This window comes from Manis javanica, chromosome 7 (genome assembly GCF_040802235.1).
Source record: "Manis javanica isolate MJ-LG chromosome 7, MJ_LKY, whole genome shotgun sequence".
Lineage (NCBI taxonomy): Eukaryota > Metazoa > Chordata > Mammalia > Pholidota > Manidae > Manis > Manis javanica.
Window position 1 is genome coordinate 134,362,138 of NC_133162.1, and position 21,225 is coordinate 134,383,362.

Genomic DNA, 21,225 nt, shown 5'->3' on the forward strand with positions numbered 1-21,225 from the left:
CAGGTTGTACTTGGGAAGCCCAGGATAGAACTAACCTCTCTAGATTCTGATGGAATGCACCTGGGGCAGTTGGCCTCGAGAGTTAGGCAGGAAGAAACCACGTGGATGCCCATTTAAGGTCTTGATTCTAAACTGCACGCTGCATGCTGTGCCCCAAACCTGTTTATTCAGGAATACTGCCTGAAGGTTTTAGCAAACAACTGCCAAGTAGCAAAGGGCTTCTTGATGGCTGTGTGCGCATGGCTTCTGCGCATATATGGGGAGGGAGTGACTAGTTCATCTCAGATAACTTGGGAATTTCTTGGTTTTAGCCCTGAAAGAGAAGTCCTTGGTTCCAGGCAAATGGAGATGATTGCATCCTAATGCGGAGCATTATGGAAGGAATAGCTGTGAGTTGAGGCTGAATTGGGGGCATGCTGGGTCTTGGTCCCCCATCATCTTTAATACCACTAATACCCCATAACCAAACCCCTCATTGTTTTTCATTGTTCTCCATTGTCTACACCAGCTGGGTAGCTTCCTGAGTTTGTCTACAATATGTAACAAGTAATATTTTCATGTGCAGCACACTACTAGCAGCCTACTCAGATATTAGCATCCCTGTAAAATGTAAACATGGCAGCAGCTTTTACTAACCACAGGTATCAACAATTGGTCATTACTGGATGTAGTACAAAATTTAAAAAAAATATATAGGTTATGACTTACATACTATTGCCTAGTTTTTCTCCCATTGAAGAAAAGCGTTAGAATGCTAGTGAGAATCAAGTCTTATGGGATTCCTTAACACTTTTCTATATAAAACAGTTCTGCAAGTGCATGCCCTCTCATTACTGGTAGTAACTTCCTTGCCACATAGAACCACTGACCAGGACACTACCTGGGCAGAACAAGGTCCCTGTGCCCAGGTAAGGGGAGCTCCCTCATAACCCTCAGTTTGTCAGTTAACTTCTAGGCCTCAGTTTATGTATTCTGTAAAATGGGACCAAACTCCTTGCTCACCTCATAGCAAGGATCAAGAAGGGGATCAATGTGAATTGCAAAGGACAATATAAATGTTATGGAGAATATTAATAATGATTCTATCATTTCTCTCCTCCAAACAGTTTCATTCACAACCCAAAGACAGAGGCAAATGTTATTTGGTCAGTGCTTCTTATTGTTAATTTGTCCCAATTATTTCTATCTTTTCTCAACATTATTCACTGGTTCAGATTCCAGGCGACCAGTTGTATTACCCTTGTAATCAGACAAGATAATGGATTTTCTAATGGCTTTTTAGGTTTAAATTAATGAGAGTTGTTACAAATAGTCACTGTATTTAGATAGCAAGTCATAACTTGTGAAAATACATGCAAAGGTGATAAAGAGGAACATCTGTTCCTAAAAATTGAAACCATATAAATTTCAAGGGATCACTTAAGTATTTGCAGCTTGCTTATAAGTAGTTTTTCTCCCCTTCTGATGTGTTCAGTGATTATATACACATTACATAGTTTCTGGAATTGCCAAAATGAATAGTTAGTCATTATGGATTCCCCAAGACTTATTTTAAAGGCAGCCTTGTTGAACTCACCTATTATTAATTTACAGGTAAAATATAATTCTACAGGCATACTATTATAATTTGGGGATGATTCCATGGACAATTGCTTTAATGTTGCTAATTCTAGCATATTTAGACAAAATAAAAAGTAAGGTAATGATTCTAAATAAGTTTGAAATATTGATTGAGCCAGTGGACATGGCTTCTGCTTGCATACACCTTAGTTTGGGGTGTGTTGTGCTGTTACTGGAGGCAGGGTGCTGCAGAAAGATGGGCTTGGACTCAGGGGGCTGTGGTTGAATGAATGCTTTTCAGGATGTCATTCAGTGCTTACTTAGAGCCTCAGAATCGTCCTCTGTAGAATGGGGTGCAAAGCCGAGAGCTTAAATGTGTTTAGTCTGCTTGTATTCCAGTCGCCCTCCCAATCATGCCATGTGTATGATTTCATTTAATCTTCAGAACAGTCCTATAAGGCAGGTGCATAACTCTTAGAAAGGAGAGGAAATTCACTTATAAAGGCTCTGGCTTACTCAGCCTCAGTTCACCATTGCCAGACTACTGTTCTTAATCCTGTGACAGCACCCATCCTTCCAGGCAGCCATGAGGCTCCCAAGACACGGGGCGAGAATGGTGTACAACGATGCCCAGTGCCCAGCAGACATGCCTCCCCCAACAGGTGCCCTCCAGGCCCTTTACATGGGATCCTGAGCAGGGGGTGGTGGTGGAGGTGGGGTGCCCTCTCTGCCTCTACAGTCCACGCCCAAGGGGTGGAAGGAGGGGGCCATCACACCATGCCCAAGACCACAGGCTCTCCCGCATCTGGAACCTGACCAAGATTATGGAAGATTTTCTTTCATAAGTTTTTCATTTATTTCTTACTAGAATGTTTACTACCATCCCACCCTCAAAAGCCACACATGCTCACTGCATGCTTCATACTATCACTTCATATAGTATAGTAACCATGTTAAAATAAGTTAACTTTATTCAAATAAGGCCAAGGAGTATAAAACCACAAATGTACATAGTGGGACATGGGGATAAAACACTCAGGAGTGAGACTGCAAATGGTTGTTAAGTCATTAGATGCCCTCCTTTACTGAACCCCTCAGCCCACAAAGATTGCTTGGGTGTGAGTTAAGTCTGGGTATTCAAGACCTCGTGGTGTTCTGGATTCCTGAAGGCGTTTCCTTCCCTTTCTTCATTTCCTGGGACCCTTGCCAGGTGTTTAGAACAGCCCCCCACCAGCGACCAGCAGGTGTTCATTAGTTGCTGGTGAATGTGCCTGAGCAGACGAGGCGCAGTGGAACCGTATGTCCCCCGTTACCAGGTCCGGATCCCGTGTCTGGGACCACGGACTCTGAGTCCTTAGGCAGTTTGAGACACAGCATAAAAACCCTCTGACCCTGGATTATTGGGAGGTGTTTATGTTTGTTTTGTTTTTAATCAGGGTCCTGATGTTTACTTAGCTGGGAAGGAAAACGAGAACCAGGCTTAGACACTTTTAGCCAGGCTGCCACCAGGGGAGCTGATTAATATGCTGATTAGATTCTGAATAAGAAAGAAAAATGCTGCTCCCACACCACATTTCTCAACTGCCTCACGGTGAGCGGGTCCTCTTCAGCACCAGGACCTCCCCACTCAGGTGTCATTCAGGTGCCTGAGCGGAGGGGCCGGGTCGGCTGGGTGCTCTGCGCCTGCAGGGTCACCCTGGAGCTGCCCTTCTGGCCTCCCCGCTGGTGTTTCTGCCATCAGGGTGCCCTCTGCTGGTGCTGACATCCATCAGGTAGGTGCCTGCATGTCCACCAAGGGGAAGCAGAAGGTACACTGTCTCAAGACAGACGCTGCCCGCTCTGAGGCTCTGTTTAATACTTAAATACTCGGTCATTGGCCAGACTGCCCCTTAGTCCTGGAGAGCTGTGAGTCCAGACTGTCTGAACTGCGGGGAAAGCACAGAAGACTCCCGGGACTCCCGAGGCAGGGAGCCCATGTGACTGAGGGCCGCATTCTTCGTCTGAAGGGTGAGATGGACTCCAGCTCTAGGACTCTCCAGGGCAGTGTGGTAGCTTGTGAGAGGGCAGGCAGAAAAGGTTCTTTGGGATAAGTTACAGACATACTTCTCCAAAGTCAACAAGCACTTGCTAAATGAAATTGTGGACGGTTGGAACAGAAAAATGACAGCATAGTTTTGGCAAAGCAAGTATGTAAAAGCCTCTGTCTTTTACCAAAAGGGGCCAAGTGAGCCAGTGCTGGCAAGAACTGGGGGTGGGGGTGGGGTGGCTTGATTTTTAGTGGAAAGTTCTCTCCCTTCGTGGAATCATCTGTTCAGTCCTGGCTAATCCCTCACCTGGGCCGAGCGGCACAGAGCCTCTGGGATCAAGAAGGGCAGGATTCCACACCCTGGCCTAATGAAAAACATGCTGCGCGGGTACATTTAAAACAGGGAAACTCAAAGTGTGCCGAGGGTCGTACGCCTGGAGCCTTGAGCCCCAGGGTGAAACCTGCATGTGGTCAGCCCCGCAGGGCCCGCGCCCCGGAATCCGCGGCATCCCGGACTCCCACGTGTGAGCCGGTTCAGTCTGACGCGCCTCTCCAGCGCCTCCCCCCACCGGTCCCCAGGCTCGCTGACTATACTGTATCTTGCTCAGACATCTTTTTAATGTTCCCGCCTAAATGCAAATGCTTACAGGAACCTAGGGAGTTAAATTCCTTATATGGGATGAACAACTGAGTTTCAGTGTGGCTGAATCAGTTAAAGTTATGGAGAAACATATTATTCCAACAAAATACTGTTTCCTGCAGTGGAGAGGAGCTATTTATAGTTTTAGGTTAGGCTACAGATTGTTTTGAGAGAGGCTTCCCAGATGGTAGCAGAATGTGTATCTAATGCGAGGCCAGGGGAAGGGAATTACTAATCACATTAAAAAATCTCACTTGTGTCCACAAGCAAAATGGCGTTTGGAGTAAAATGTTCCTGCTGAAAGCGTGGGTTTCAGTGTCTCCACTGCAGAAAGGATAAAGTGAAAGGAATTGTACTAGAAATCTCTTGGCTTCTGTTATTTACTATTTTTATTTTCAAAGAAAGTACAGTTTATATACAATATTACATTAATTGCAGGTGTACAACATAGTGATTCAACAATTATATACATTACAAAGTGCTCGCCACAATAAATATAATTATGATTTGCTAGTATACAAAGTTATTATAACCTTACTGACTGCATTCCCTATGCTGTACTTTACATCCCCATGTCTTATTTATTTTCTAACTGGAAGTTTGTCCTTCTATAGCTTCACCTATTCAGCCCATCCCCCCTTCCTACTCCCGTCTAGCAACCACCATTTTTTCTCTGTTTATGAGTCTGTTTGTTTTTTTTTATTGCTGTTTGCTTTATTTTTTTAGATTCCACATATAAGTGAAATCATATGGTATTTGTCTTTCTCTGCCTGATTTGTTTCACTTAGCATAATACCTTCTAGGTCCATCCATGTTGTTAGCTTCTGTCATTTTAACTTGCATGGACTGACTTTGAGTTTGGTGCTCACCGTGTAATACCAGACACTTGGAAACAACTGGACTGAAGGTGTCCCTTAAGAACAGCAGAATTCCCACATCTCCCTGGGTCCCGGGTTTCCTCTATGCTGTACAGAAGAATTTAGACCTTTCCACGACCCCTTGATAGCCAATTTCGTAGTTATAACTCTTACAGCTCCAGTGGAAAAAGTCTATGCTTCCTGCCACTGGTAGTCAGGAAAAAGAAGGAGGGCCAGTCATATTCATACACTTCACTCCATTAAAATGAGAAATAAAGGAAAACTGGTGTTTAAACTGAAAAAAAATTATACAAAAGGTATTTTAAAAAGGGAAGTTTGACTTAGGCTTGAGTGAGAGCTAAATAGTCCAAATGTTGCCTTAATTAAGCAACTGGGATGCAGATGCACCTGATGTTGGTTAAGCTATTTGCACTTGTAAATGTTAGAGTCTGACTGTATTAGTAAAATTATATTCATTAATGTAAATTGCATGCACTGAAAACCCTGTCTTTATTGTATTTATGTAAACAGAGTTTGCTGTGCACACAGGGCTGCCGCAATCACAGATACATTCAGAGTCGAAGCTGAATGCACTCCTGCAAGTCATTTAGTGGTTCTCTTAAGATTCTCATTGTCAAATTCCTAAATAAAACAAAGAGCAATTTAGCACCATCCAGGCTGAAATACTTCTAGCCTTCTGAGCAGCTGCCAGGTCCCTGCTGCTGGAGGTTTTGTGCTGACTCAGCTTCTGGCCAGATTTCTCTCACCCTGAGTTTACTAGAAATCCGTAGCCCTGGTGGGGCTCCAAAGGAGGCACCTGCTACTTGGCGGGAGTCTTCGCACAAACCCTCCTGCAAAGCCGCTTTGATTCCAAGCATAGAAATCCCCCTGATTTGCCTTTTTCTCTTCACCTTTGTTATGACACATGGTATCTCATCACACTCTTCAGACCCTTTAACAGGAACATGGTGTCAGCTCTGTTTTTTTGCTGGCACTGCAAGTGACTGGGACAGAGCCAGCTTGTTGTCTTCTAAACAGCCACCCTACTCCTTTCTCCTTTTGAACAGAATTCCACTTTTTCAAGTATCCATCCTCTTTGGTGAAGCCGTGGACTGTCTAGCCTCAAGGAGGGTTTCTGAATTAGGCTAAGTCAACTACACTAACCCAATGCCCTTAGCCAACGAGTCATTTAGGCATAAGAGTGGGATGCAGTTTACTGGTGTGTGTGTGCCTGCAAAAGATTTTGTCCTTCCTACAAAGATAGTTGAGAGATAAAAAGTACTGGCTGTTGGATGAAAGTATACAAAGCCTGGAGCTGTTGCAGTCACCTTGCAACCACGAGGAATTCTCACACGAGACAATCGGCACGTACAGTGAAAAGATAAAAAGAATCTGGGTTTTTTAATGATATTTTTGAGCTGCTAATTTAACTGATCACTAACTCTAGCCTTGTTGTGTGAAAGATAACATTTTTTCTTTTTATTTAAACCAAATGAATCAGGATTTTCAATTGCTTGCAGCTGAATCTTCCAAAATTGTCAGCTTTGCCAAAAGCAAACTGATTATTGTTACTCAGTGTGTTTCACATCCCCACTCACGGTGTAAGTGGAGAGATCCAAGGTCCTGTGTATGGCAGGTGAGGTCCTCTGAGATGCAGCCCACTTCTTCATCACTTGACTTTTTCCTTTAGCATCACACCTCATCACCCCCCACCACACACAGTAGCCATACAAAAGCCACTCGCAGATTCCTGGGTTCACCCTGCACCCTGCCGCTGCGATGCCTTCCTACAACCTACTGCCAGATGCTGATTCATCTGGATTATTCCTTACCAGTCCTTCTCCTGGACTCAGCTTGGAAGTTCCCTCCTGAGGTCTGACTCTCCACCCTCCATTTCTGCGTGGCTGGGGGCTCTGACTGTGTGCTCCCTCAGACCTCTGTGCATCTTGTACCCTAGACTCACCTTCCCCTACTATGTGCTATTGCGGAGATCAGGAGACATCCTAGAAGTCCTGAGCAGGAAAACCAGGGATGGGTATGGCTTATAGCTTCTTTCTAGGCCCTATTGACTTCGTGATACTTAATGGGCATAAGTAATGCGACAATTTAGAAAAGCACTGGTTTACTACTGTACATGTAATCCATGCATTTTCGTATTGTAGCACTTTTTAGTTTCCTGTTAACTCAGTGTCCAAGTGCCTAGTTCATCACATGGAAAGCCCCGCCCCTTAACACTGTTGGGGACCACAACCAGCAGAGCAGGTGTGTTTGTCCTCAGGCTTCTTGGCGGGTGGTCTGGTGCTCCCGTGGGGCTAGGATGGGAAGCACCAAGCAGTCAGCCTGGTTTCTGAGGTCCACTCTGACCTCTGGGTCTGGACAGTGTACACACTGGCCAGCCTCACCACCTGCCAGCATCAGGAGGCAAAGAAAACACCTGGTCAAATAGGTCTTTCACAGAATTAAACAGGAAGGCAAAGAAGCATATTTCACTATCTAGTATATCCCAGTCACCCTGGCAGGTGGGTAGAGCTCAGTGATTGTAAGGGATTCAGAGTGTCACCCAAAGTGAATTAACCATCACAGAAGAAAAATGAAAAGACAGAGGGAATGAGGCAGGACTTGTGGCCCAAGTTAGACATCTTTGTCTCAGTGGGTTGGGGACCTAGTGTGGCCCATCCTAGTCCATTTGACTACTACCTACTTTCATATCAGACTACGAACTTTTGGGGACACAGTCTATTTCATATTCCATATTTCTCTAGAACAAAGCAATTTGTTTTTATTCTCTCTACCTAGCCAGGTGTCTGGGTTGTAGCCAGCACTCACTAAATATTTGTTGGATAAGCGAATTAACTTAGTGGTAATCATTTCTTCCTCTTTCGGGTTTCTTCTTTTCTTCTCTCTCTTCCCATGTTCTCAACACTGTCATGCTATTTCCTGTCTGTTCACATTCTTTGAGATTCCTTAGCCTAGTCATTCTTACCTAAAGTTTCCTGTACCCTCAATAATATAGGATGTGAAGCAGGAATAGACTCTCTCCTACCTAGCCCGCTAGCCTGGAGGAAGGGAGTGATACGCAGCCCTACTCTGTGCCAGGCATTTGCAGGCTTCCTACTAGGGGATGCAGAGCTCCCTGGGATAGAAGTAGACAGAAGTAGATTGTGAGAGGAATTCTAGAATGATTCAGGCAATGATGTACCATTCAGCCAGCTGGGTAGGGGATCCCGGAAGCTTTCAGAAAGGACATAGGACTAGTCTTTGAAGAGTAAGTGAGAATATCCAAGGCAGAAGGTCAGGAAAGGGTAGGCACAGTGTCCTACTCTCCTTGACGGTCGTGTGCCATGCCAAACGTCACCTACTCACTGCCCCGCTCTGCCAGCCACATTCAGCTGGTACTAAATTGAGCACAGACTCCAAGAGCAAAAGTCCCTCTGATTTGTACTGAGAGGCAAAAGGAGAAACTGTCTGTCATGATGAGGACCAAGAAATGCAAATGTTGCTCAAACTACCAGGAACTGTCGGGGAGCAGCAGTAGCAAAGGGGAAGTTGGGGAGATGAACTGAGGGCGAAGAATGAAAGCAGACGTACAGAGGACAGCAGACTGAGAGCAGGAACCTTAGCTGAGGAGAAGGGACGGCCATTACTTATTCCCTTGTACACTGGAGTAAACAAGTTCATTGTATTAAATGAATCCCTCAAGGTTTCGGAGCTGGTGTGCGGGCGGGTTGGAATTAGATCTCAGGTCTGCCTGACTCCAAAACCCATGCTGGTGATATCTCACCAACCGCCACCCCGCACCTCCAAAAAAAGAAAAAGCAAATATAAACAACAGAATATAGGTTACTTACTGCTTCTTAAATGAATTCAGTGTCATATAAGGAAACATAGGATTCCTCCTGAGCATAAAAATGACTTCAGTATTTATAACAACAATTGGTAACATTTATTGGGCACTTACTATGTGCTAAGCACTGTTCTGAGTACTTTTCATGAATTATCTCATTCCAGGGATTTTACTGCATACTCCATTCTAGCACTTATCTTTCCATAAATTCCTCCCACAGAACCTGGGCTGATTGCTGGTGCACAGTAGCCCTTTTTCAAAACAACCTCTGGTTTAGAATAGCTGTTACATACATGTGCTTCTTGTTTCAGAATTTATGCACATTTTACTGCATTTCCTCATCCCATCTTCTATACAAACCAATGGGGAAACTTCAGTGGAGAGGAGACTGATGAATTAAATGATAATTTAATTATTAATAAAATGATTACTATACATGGTCCTTTACATTTATAAAAGCGTTTGCATTTTTCAAAGTATTTTCACATATCACATCATTTTTATCTCATAGACTCCAGTGATTTGGGCAGCTGAAGGTATCATGTTATTATGAACAGTCTGTGCCCTTGGAATCCAGGAGGAAAATAGGGGCAGTAGCTGGTCTGAGGAGCCTGTGCAGCTGGAAAGCTCACCGAGGGGACAGGGCTGCCTGAACTCTCAGATTACGGTTATAGCTCTTGTGTCAATGGCTCTCACTGGGATTTTTGTAAGGGAAACTCTGTGATTTGTAACATAGACAATCGGTAATTCAATGCTGATTTCTCTTTGTCTTGGGAGACTCCCTCTGAACAGGACTAACATCACGTTGACTTAATCTAACGCTTTTTACCATCTGAAAACCTCAGTCAGCCTAGGTCAGACCAGGTGCCCTTCTGATGGGTCCTGGGGCCCCTGTTTTCACTCTGCCGTGGGATATAGTGAGTATGACGTTAGCAAGATGGTGGCATTAGATGGCCTCAGCACTTGTGCCCCCATCAAAACAGTGATTTAACAATAAACTATGGATGAAAAATAGCTCTGGGAAAGCTCTGGAGTACAATTAAGTAGTTGAAGCAACCCACTGGAAGACAGGAACTAAAGAGGGCTGCACAGAGAGAAGCATAGGAGACGCTTGCATCATTCGATCCCCCAAGCTGGCACAGCTTGGCACCAGGAATAATCCCCTGGTCCTCCCCATAAGAGTCAAGGAGAGAAGGATGACCTCAACAGCTTTTGCCTCTGAGGACCTCTGCAGGCTTTGCTGATGCTGCAACTAACCTCAGTGGATGGAGCTGCCCGGAGTCTCTGCTGTTGTGCCCACTGGAGCCAGAGGCCTTACCACTACTGCTGTCTCCCCAGAGCTGGGGTTGCAGCACTCCCTGCCTATGCCCAGGTCCTGGGAGTCCCACCTGTGCTTTGGAAGTGATACCCTCACACCCCCTGAAACTGTTATCCTTGCATGTCTCCAGACCTGGCACTATCATTCATACCACCAGACAGTGCCCTGTGCCCACCCATAGATAAAGGTTGATCCCTACTAAAGCCAGTCCCTAAGGTCTGGTTGAGGTTACTTCTTCTTTAAATGTGTAGGCATCAGTGCAGTGTTATAAGGAACACACAAAAAACTCAAGAACACAGGATGCTACCAAAGGAACATAGTAAATTTCCAGTAATCAATTCCAAAGAAATGGGTATAAGTGAACTGCCCTACAAAGAGTCAGAATAGTTGGCTTAAAGAAATTAGTGAGATACAAAAGAACACAGTTAAGCCATGCAGCAAAATCAAGAAAACAATACATGACCAGAACAAGAAGTTTAACAAAGAGATAGAAATAAAAAGAACCGAATGGAAATTCTGGAACTGAAGAATACAGTGAATGAAATGACAAAAGGCAATAGAGAACTTCAACATAAGACTCAATTAAACAGAAGAGCAGTGAACTCAAAGACAAGTCTTTTGAAATTTTGCATTCTGTGGAGGAAAAAGAACAAAGAAAGTAAGGAAGTGAAGAAAAACTACTAGATTTATAGAAAACCATCACAAGAACCAATATATGCATTATGGGAATCTTAGAAAGAGAAGAGAAAGAAATGAGTTGAAAGCTTGTTAAAGAAATAGTGGCCCAAGACTTCCCAAACTAGGGAGCAATGTTTCATGGAACTCAAATGATCCCAAATAGGTTCAACACAGAGACTATAGTGAAACACATTATAATTAAACTGCCAAAAGTTAAGGATTAAGAGAATGTGGTAAGCAGCAAGAGAACAGTGGCTCCTCACATGAAAGGGAATCCCCATAAGACAAAAAAATCCCCCGTAAGGCATATACATCAGCAGAACCTTACAGGCCAGAAGAGAATGAGATGATATATTCAAAGTACTGAAAGAAAAAATCAAACACCTATTAATCAAGAATACTATACTCTATCCTTTAAAAATGGAGAGCTAAAGCCCCATAAACAGAAACTGAGGGAGTTCATCACCATGAGACCTGTCTTGTAAGATATGCTTAAGGAAACTCTTCAAATTGAAATGAAGAGACACTGTAGCAACATGAAAGCATAAATCTCACTGGCAATGGAAGGTATACATAGACAAGCATAGAATCATGTAGCAATGTAATGGTGTGCAAAATTAGTTTTAACCCTAATATAAAAGTTAAAAGATAAAATTGTTAATGTGTATATAATATAAAAAAGGAAACTCTGACTACAAGATCACAAAGTGTGTGTATATGTGGGACAGTAAAAGTGTAGAATTTTTGTATGTGATTGAATTTTACTTGTTATTAACAAAATAGATGGTTATAATGATGTTTATAGAAACCTCAAGGTAGCCACAATGATATCTACTATCACAGATAAAGAAAAAAGAAAATCAAAGTAAATCACTACAAAAAAACACCAAATTAAAAGGAAGATAGTAAGAGAGGAAGAAAGGACAAAACAACTGCATAAACAAAGTAGCAATAGTAAATCCTCATTTATCAGTAATTTTAAATGTAAATGGACTAAACTCCCCAATCAAAAGGCTGAGAGTACCTGTATGGATAAAAAAAAAAGTAAGAAGATCCAGCCTTATAGTGGCTACAAGACACTATTTAATAAATGTCACACAGGATTCCATGGCTCACGTGAGAGCCGTGGACCTGGAGGCAGTGGTGCTGGCTGGGAGCCCCTCACTGAAGCAGAGGATGGCCCAAGCTGTCGTGTTTAGCTAGGTCAGAGGGCACAAGCACATTCTTGGGATGAGTCGGTCATCCAAATACCCAAGTAAAAGGTTCAATGAATTCTGATTTTGACCAGAGTTGATTGTTGGATGTAGTAAATAAATCCAGCAAACTTGCAGGATATAAAATCAACACACAGAAATCAGTTGTTAGCCTATTGACTTGCAATGAACAATCCTAAAAGGAAAATTTTAAAGTCCACATAATTTCCTTTCTAGTATTAAAAAGAATAAAATAGGAATACACTTCACCAACAAGGTAAAACGTTTGTACACCGAAAACTATAAAATATTGCATTATTTGTTGAAAAGGCCCTCCTTCTTCCATTGAATTGTTTTATCACCTTGTCAAAAACTCAGTTGGGCACACCTGTGTGAATCTATGTGTGTATTTTTAAATTTGTTCCGTTGATCAAAGGGATGTGTCCCACAATGTCTTTATTTTTGTGACTATGTAGTAAACCTAATGTTAAGTAGAATAAATCCTGTCACTTTATTATTCTTAGTCAATATTGCTTTAGCTATTTTAGGACTTTGAGACTTTCTGGATACTTAGGATATGCTTCTCTATACCTACAAGGAAACTTGCTGGGACTTTTGATAAAAATTACATTATATCTGTCGATCAATTTGGGGAAAGCTGACAACTTTTCTGTGTTGAGTCACTCAGTCCATGAATGCAGGTTGTCACTCCACTTGTTCAGGTCATGTTTCTTTCAACAGCATTTAACAATTTTAACACACAGACCCATGATTTCTTAGGTTTATCCTTAAATATTTCATTTTCTTAGCAGCCATCAAAGTTTTGCTTTAAATCTTTGGTTTCCACATGTTCATTGTTAGTGTGTAGAAATTAAGTTGATTTTTATGTGTTGGTTTTGACTGGAGAACTTGTCCATGTAAACTCAGTTACTAGTTCTAGGTTTTTTGGGGTTTTTTTTGTACTTTCCTATATGTATGCAGACAACCAAGCTGTCTGCAAATAAGTCCAGTTTATTTCCTCCTTCTGACCTGTATACCTTTTATTTATTTTTCTTGCCTTATTTGGTGATGGCTAGACTTTTCAGTGGTATGGTGGCTTAGAGTAGTGAGAGGAGACATCTGTGACGTTAGCTGAAGGATTTTTGTAGATGCTCCTTATTAAGTAGAAGAAGTTCCCATTTATTCCTGCTATTTGAGAATTTGTATCATGAATAGTAGTTGTATATTGGCAAGTGTCTTTCCTGTGTCATTGAAATGATCATACCGACTTTCTTATTTAGCCTATGATGTATTTACAGTGATTGGCATCCAGTGTTGATCCAGCCTTTCCATTTGGAATAACTCTGACTTGGTCATCGTATAATAATTCTTTAATTTCTAGATTCAATTGTCTAATATTTTGTTGAGGATATTTTCTTCTAAATTCATGACTAATATAGACAGTTTTCTTTAATTGTACAGTCTTTTTCTAGTTTTGACATAAGGGTAATACTAGCCTCACAGAAGTAGTGGGGAAGTATTCCTGCCTCTTTTTTTTTTTCTGAAAATAATGTGTAAAATTAATCCTTCTTTAAATGTATGGCAGAGTTCTCTAATGAAACCATATGGAGCTGGAGATTTCTTTTTGGGGTGACTTCTTTTTTTGAGAGGGCATCTCTCATATTTATTGATCAAATGGTTGTTAACAGTTAACAGTAAAATTCTGTACAGGGGACTCAATGCACAATCATTAATCCATGGGGTGACTTTTAATTAAGAATTTAATTTCTTTTGTGCTTCCAGAACTGTCCTAACTGTTTCATCTTGACTGAGTTTTGGGAGTTTTTGGTGTTCCAGGAATTGATTCTTTTCTTCTGAGTTGCTGGCTTTAAGAGAGTAAGGCTGCTCATTATATCCCCTTATTATCCTTTTAATGGCTACAGGATCTGTAGTGATTTCCTCTGTTTTATTTCTGGTTTTGAAATATTTTCTCTGTCAGTTAGAGCTTTATTGATATATTTTTTTCAAATAACCATCTTTTATTTCACTTATCTCTATTTTTAAAGTAATTTCATTATTTCTGCTTATATGTTTATTGTACTTGTTTAGAGTTTTTTCTGCTCTTCTTTCTCTAGTTTTTTTGAAGTAGTTACTTAGATTATTGATTTGAGACATTTTCTCTTTTCTCGTGTAAGCATTTAGTGCTATTGTTTTCCCTCACAGCACTGGTATTGCACCCCACATATTTTTATATTTTCATTTTCTTTTAATTCCATGTACATTTTGATTTCCTTCAAGAGTTCCTCTTTAACCTATGAATTATTTAGAAGTCTTTTGTTTAATTTTCTATTGCATAGAGATGTCCAGTTGTTTATTATTATTGATTTCTAGTTGGATACTATTATTTTCAGAGAGCACATTCTGTATAGTTTCAATTACTCTAAACCGTTTGAGGTTCATTTTATCACACAGGACATGCCTATCCTGGCAAATGTCCCATGATGCTCTGCAGATTCTGCTTTGTTGAGGCTTCTCTGTATGTCAGTTGGGTCCTGTTCAATGGCTGTGCTGTTCATATCTTCTATATTCTTCTTGGTGTTCTGTGTGTGGTGGTTCTATCAGTTGCTAAGAAAGGTGATACTGAATTTTGCACCTATAACTGTGGAATTAGCAGTTTTGTTTTTCAGTTCTCTGTTTTTGTGTCATATATTTTGAGAGTGTTGCTTGGAGCATAAATATTTCTCATCTCGGTCTTCCTCACAGACCAATCCTTTTTTCATTCTTTAATGTCTGTCTTTATCTTTAGCAATTTTGTACACTCCAAGGTCTTCATCTGACTTTACAAAACCACCGGAGCTTTATTTGATTAATGTTTGCAGGTTGAGCTTTTCCTTTCTTACTTTCAACCTACCCAGGTTATTGAATTTGAAGTGAGTTTCTTATAATAGGATATTGTTGGATCATGGTTTTCATCGACTCTGCAAATCTCTTACTGTTGTTTAACTGTTCCCAGGTAAGTACTATGTTTCAGTTCACATCTGACATTTTATTATTTGTTTTGCATTTGTTTGTTCTGAGTTTCTCGTTCCTGCTTCTCCTTCTTTGCCTTGCTGTGGGTTACCTGGACATTGTTTTAGGATTCCGTCTTCATTTATTTATAATAATTTTGAGTATATTGTTTTGTATAGTTTCCTTAGTTGTTGGCTCGAGGCATTACGCGCACATATATACCTCACCACAGTTACTGGTATCTGTGTTTTACCCCTCTGTGTGAAGTTCACAAACCTTATTTTTACTCAGATCTCCTTTACTTTCCCCGCTTTTTCACATGACTTTCTTAAATATTCCCACAGCCTGCACCGAGAGCCATATCAGGTGGGGGTATCAATTTTGCTGTAACCTTCAAATAGGATTTAAGAAACTCATGATTTGCAGGATACTTGATTATATTTGCCTCAACTTTCATCCACTCAATGGTTTCCTTTCTTTTCTGAAGTCCAGCCTTTGTTGTTATCATTTCCTTTCAGTTTAGAGAACTTCCTTCAGTTACATGTTAAGGTTACTGGACACAAATCTTCTTAGTTTTGCTTTGCTTGATAAAATATTTATTTATTCTCATTTCTAAAAGGGATTTTGCCAGCTATTGAATTCACAGTTGAAAGGTTTTTTTTTTTTTTTTTTTTAGTATTTGAGAAATATTGTCACATCCTCCTGCCTTTCATGGTTCTAGGTGGACACTTAGCTGAGGTTCAAATTGGTGTTCTCTTGTGAATATGGTATTTTTCTCTGGCTGCTTTGAAGGATTTTTTTCTTTGGTTTTCTGAAGTTTAATTATGATGTGTTTGGTATGTACTTATTTGGGTTTATTTTATTTGAAGTTTGTTTAGTTTTTTGATTATATATATATATAGAATATACAGGCCCCACCCACAGGAGGTGGGAGGAGTGGAGCGCGGAGTAGCAAATCGGTCTTTCTGATGCCACGGGGGTGCGAGCCCCAATAGGCCCTGCTGAGCTGGGGCACGGGGGAGCAGAGCTCTCACTAGCCCCGCTTGGAAACGCCTCCTTCAGTCTCGTTCTTACCCAGTGGGGCGTGGAGGCCCAGCTCCTCGCTGACCCCCACTGGCTCGGGGTAGGGGGAGCCTAGTGGAGACTGGACCGCCTTGGACCGCCTATCAACCCCCCTAGCTTGCCCTGCCCTGAGGATGGGCGTCAGCGCCCTGCTGTCTGCCGGCACCAGGCTGGGACGGAGGGCTTTCCGCCTGCGGGAGCCCTCACTGCAGCTGCATCCTTGGGGGGTCGGAGGGCTGGGGGTGGGGGGCAGACTGGCTCCCAGAGCAGCCCGAACGCACCTGGCGAGGAGTGTGGCTTTCCCCGGCTGCGCACACAGTAGGGCAGGCGTTGCTGAGACGGTGCTCTGTCCTGAGGCTGCCTGCTCCTGGTCCCTGGCTATGGCGAGACGGGCCTTTTTGTCCGAATCTGCTGCGGGGAGTGGGAGGAGGCCCCCGCCCATCATCTTGGGTGTCCCCACGCAGTACAGGCCGCCAGCCCTCTCGGCTCAGTGGGCATTTGCAGCTGGCGTCCTTGGGCAGAGCCTCACTGGGAGGGCAGAGCCTCACCAGTTGATGATACAGAGGACATTTCATCCCAGAACTGTTAACGAGGAATAAAGCTGATCCCTAGGTAACCGCGAGGGACAAAGAGGGCGTAAGATGCGGTGAGGTGGCAATTAAAGGATGCAGCCACCCTCTCCGGGGCAGGGGGTGTCCATGGGTGCTGCTGTCCTGGGGGCCTGAGGGGGCTGCAGGACAGACCAGATCCAGCTGCCCTGCGTGGAGGGGCTGCCTCCACCGAGTGGAGCGTGTGGCCGCCGCCACAGGCATCTCAGGAAACCCGCAGGAAGGGGTCCTGGAGCGGCCTCCTCCCACCTGCTTGTAGGCTCGGGGGCGCCCCCCTATCGGCGAACGTAAAGCAGCCCCGGTACCGCAGGACAGACTTGGGCATCAGAGCACAGCAGACGCTCGCCTGTTTGGGGCTATGCGAAAATAACTGCATAATTGGCGCAGGGTGAGGCTTTGTACCCTTTGTACCTTTGCACCCTTCCAAGGAGTACAAGAGCCCCCTCCAGGCGCAGAATGCGACCAGAACTGCCAGAAAGTGGTCTGTCCAGAGGCAGTTCTGGGTAAATGGGCAGAGAAACCACGAAACAGACTTCCAGTGGCTGATAATCTGGCTAGTGGTGCTCGGGGACCATCCCTGGGCCCTAGCCCAGAGCCAGCCACCATCCTGTCCTCTCCACGGAAGGGTAAGCGTCCCTCAGAGTCAGTGAACAGAGGCCCCTCTTCTGCCCTCCCATCTGCTCCCCCCTCCTGACCCCTCCCTCCCTGGGAAATCAGGCCTACCCCTGCAGCCCTGCCCTTCACTGCCCGGACATCACCCCATGCCTTACCCTTTGAGAACGTTTCCGCCTCTATCATCCCAGCTTCTCGGAGGGAGCAGCCAGGGAAAAAGACAGGCCTGGGCTGTCAGCGAGGGGACAGGAGAGGGGGGAGGCACGGAAAACAAGCACTTGGAGGTAAAACCATGCCGCATGTGAATAAGCTTTTTAAAAGTGCAAAGATTTATGGCCAGATATCAGAACAGCATAGAACTATAAACCTAGTGTCAGAAAGATTAAATGTCCAAAATAAAAACGAGTTAAAAGACTTGAAGGTAAAGGAGGAGCAAAGGTTCCTCTTGAGACGAGCGTGCCCCGTGGACAGACAGGCGCCTGCAGGGAGCCCCCGGGGGGGAAAGCAGAGCCGCTCTTCGGCTCCTCCGCCTCTGCACCTATTCAAGCGAGGAAAAGCATCTTTGGCCTGAAAAGGTAGAAAAAGCAAAAATGAAGCCATTTGTTTTTCATCATGTTTTCTTCTCAATTAAGTTTCAAATCCCTAGAGAATGGAAACCAAAATCCTGAGGAACCCGTGGCGATGTTTTAGTTGATAAAAGAAAATGGTTAAAGTTACGTTTCAGGGACTTTGGGACAGTGTGGAGAAGGGGCTCGAGAGAACAAGTCAGAGGCAGGAAGACAAGAAGCTGCTGCCCATTAGGGTGAGAAAAGGTGGGCTAGCAGGGGGACAGCATGACTGGGGAGCGAGATGTGGCAATGGGATGCTGAAGACGGAATTGAATGAGAATTGAATGATCGAGTGACCGACAGGTGTGGATGGTTGAGGGACTAAATGAGCATCAGGTTTCCGGGTTAGGGAGCGCAAGGAAGGCTGAGTTTCCTCCCTCAGTATCCTTAAAACATCTAGGGTGGTTTCTTCAACAGGAAATCAGCTGATTGGAAGTTACAATGGCTAAGGTCATAGAACCGGAAGAAATAAAGACCTTGATTTGTATCTCATTTTAGCTACTTACAGTTTAATTTTGAATAAGTAACTTAACCTTTCTTTCTATAAAATAATCTATAACATGGAGGTACCTACTTTGGTTTACTGTTATGAGGACTTGAATCTAATAATTTAAATAAAAAATGAACTACTCTTGTCATGGCAAGTATTTAGTAATTATGTAATTGATGAATCACTATTGTTTATCTGAAACCAATATAATATTGTATACACACTATATTTCAATTAAGAAATAAGGTGAAAAAAATGAGCACAGACATGAACAAGCAATAAACAGAACCTTTATATACTTAGTGCTCACGAGAGAGGTCGGGGATCCACTTACTGGATTACTAGCCTGACACTGAAAAGTGGGCTCAAATATTTTAACATTTTGGAATGTTTTTTTCATGAGCCAAAATCAGGAGGAATTATTATAAGACAGTAGTGGTAGTATGAGTTTAAATCTCTTCTAATCTTCCATACAAACAGATACAGCAAAATGAACATCTACAATTCACTTAGGTGGCAAGTTCTGTCCACAGCCCCTAAAATGCAAGCAGTTGGGGGGCAAATCCCCTAAGCTAGGTGCACATGGTCTCAGCCTCTCGTGGGAGTAACTGAAGGAAACGCACAGCACCTAGGGACCTGAGGGCGGAATGGCCAAATGTCCACCAGGCAGTCACTGGACAGCCTGGTGGGGGTATTTGTGAATGCTAGCTTGAACTGGAAAAGCATTTTTCACTTCAGTTCACCGGAGATTGCAAGGGGCATAAAATAAGGTCTGAGGAGGCTGGAGCAGTCTGAACCCTCTGACTTCCCAAACAGGAAAACCCAAATCAAAGCCCCAGTAGAGTACATACGTGGCAGGATAGAGACAACAGGCACAAAGAAGAGAAAGGAGAGATCTAAGAGCCAAGCAGGAACACAGGAGCCAAGCATGATCCCAGAAGATATACGGACATATTTTATTACTTTGCAAAGACAACGGAAGATGGAGCCCTGGAATTATGAAGCTAAATATATCTTGACCTACTCCTTTATCCTAAAAGTTCAGGGAAATTAGTTCATTAAAAAAAAAAAGAACAAAAGAAAAAGAATATGGGTAACTTTTAAATAGATTTATTATAACAAAAAGGTAATGATCAGAATAATGTCCCTATAGAGGATAAATTATATCAAAACTACATGCCCAAACAGCTCAAAACATCTAATATCTCAAAAACCTAACAAATTAAGTAGGGAAGAAATAAATCTTATATATTAAAATAAAAAAAAAACTCAGGAATGAAGTGGTAGAACTAAAGAAAAATATAAAGAACAATTATTCTAAAAATAAAGCTAAATGCAACATAAAAGCAAGCACAATATAAAATATATAATAATACAACTTAAAACTTAGAATCAGAGGACTCTCGATGTAGTGACAGGTGAAGAAGTGGGGCACGGGAGAGCCAGCACGCATGTGATGACCAGAGATGGAGCCCAAAGACACGGGGCTAATGCTGAAAAGCGTAATTCAGAAAACGCTCCTGAGAAAAGAAGACTGAAACCGGAAGTCAACAAGGGCACACCAGACACTGGAGCACTGACCCAGGAGAGCCAACAGCAAAATATATTCAAGTAAAATTATTTAACATGAAATAAACCCAAGGAAATCATTTTGGGATATAGGAAAACAGACTTACGAGGGAAACAACATCATCAGATGGTTAACATACTTTATGAGATCAACACTTTATCCAGAAATTCTTAAATGTTCAAGGAAAGCAAATATGAACCAAAGGATTTTATACTCAGACTTTCAAGAATAAAGGTCCGAATAAAAACATGTTATGAACATCAAAACATCAGGGAAGATCCTTCCTGTGAAGTCCTCATGCAACATCTACTTGCGAATGAGCTTCAGACAACCGAAAACCACAGACTCACGAATACCAGAGGTGGGCTTTAACCTTACCTACTTCCAGAACTAAGACAACTATCAGAAATGGAGAAGAGGAAGAATAGCAACAACGCATGAGTAGAATAAGCCTGTTAATTGCCTTGTGGTTACCAACTATACCAATACAAAATAATAATTAAATTGCTTAAACATCCAACATAGAGTTAGAACACCAGCAATAAAATGAACACAAAAATGTCGGTGTCCATAAGAGAAGGAAAAACCGAACAACTTAGAAACTAGAAACAATGCTAGGAATAAATCCAAAAGCTGTTTCTGCAGGGGGAAAACTATCAGCAAAATAGACAACTTACTACCTGAAAAAATCAGCAGAAAAGGTAGAAAGTATAAAATCGAATAATTAAAAATAAGCAGCAAGTAAGCATCAAAATAGAGGATATTTTAAAAGATCGTATAAGACTACTCAATATAATGTAGATGCATTTCAATCCTAGATGAAATTAAACATTTTAAGAGAAATAAAATTTACCAACATTTATCTCAGTCAAAATTTACTGTACCAGCTACCACAGAAGAAACAGAGAAAGTAGTAGTTGCAAAGCCCCCTCAGAATAAGGCATCAAACCTAAATGGATTGATGGGGGAACTTCGCCAATCAGCTGAATTTCAGTCTTACAATCTCAAAGCATGTAAAAAAGAAAAGTTTCCAAATTAGTTTTATGAAACAAGTGTCACATTAAAATTAAACCTGACAAATAATTGTAAAAAAAAAGCTCTATAACATCATAACTTATAAATAGTTTAAAAAATAATAAGATATTAGCAAACAAAATTTAACAGCATGTTA

At 42.3% G+C, this 21,225-nt stretch overlaps 1 long non-coding RNA gene across 1 annotated transcript in view; it reads left to right on the forward strand.

Moving 5' to 3' along the window:
• The first annotated feature begins 3,165 nt into the window (after window positions 1-3,165).
• The window catches only part of LOC118967945 (uncharacterized), a 222,337-nt gene continuing 204,277 nt past the window's right edge, over window positions 3,166-21,225 (forward strand). Inside the window, exon 1 of the long non-coding RNA XR_005055286.2 lies at window positions 3,166-3,332. This is a non-coding gene — a long non-coding RNA (uncharacterized lncRNA). The remainder of the gene's footprint in view (window positions 3,333-21,225) is intronic.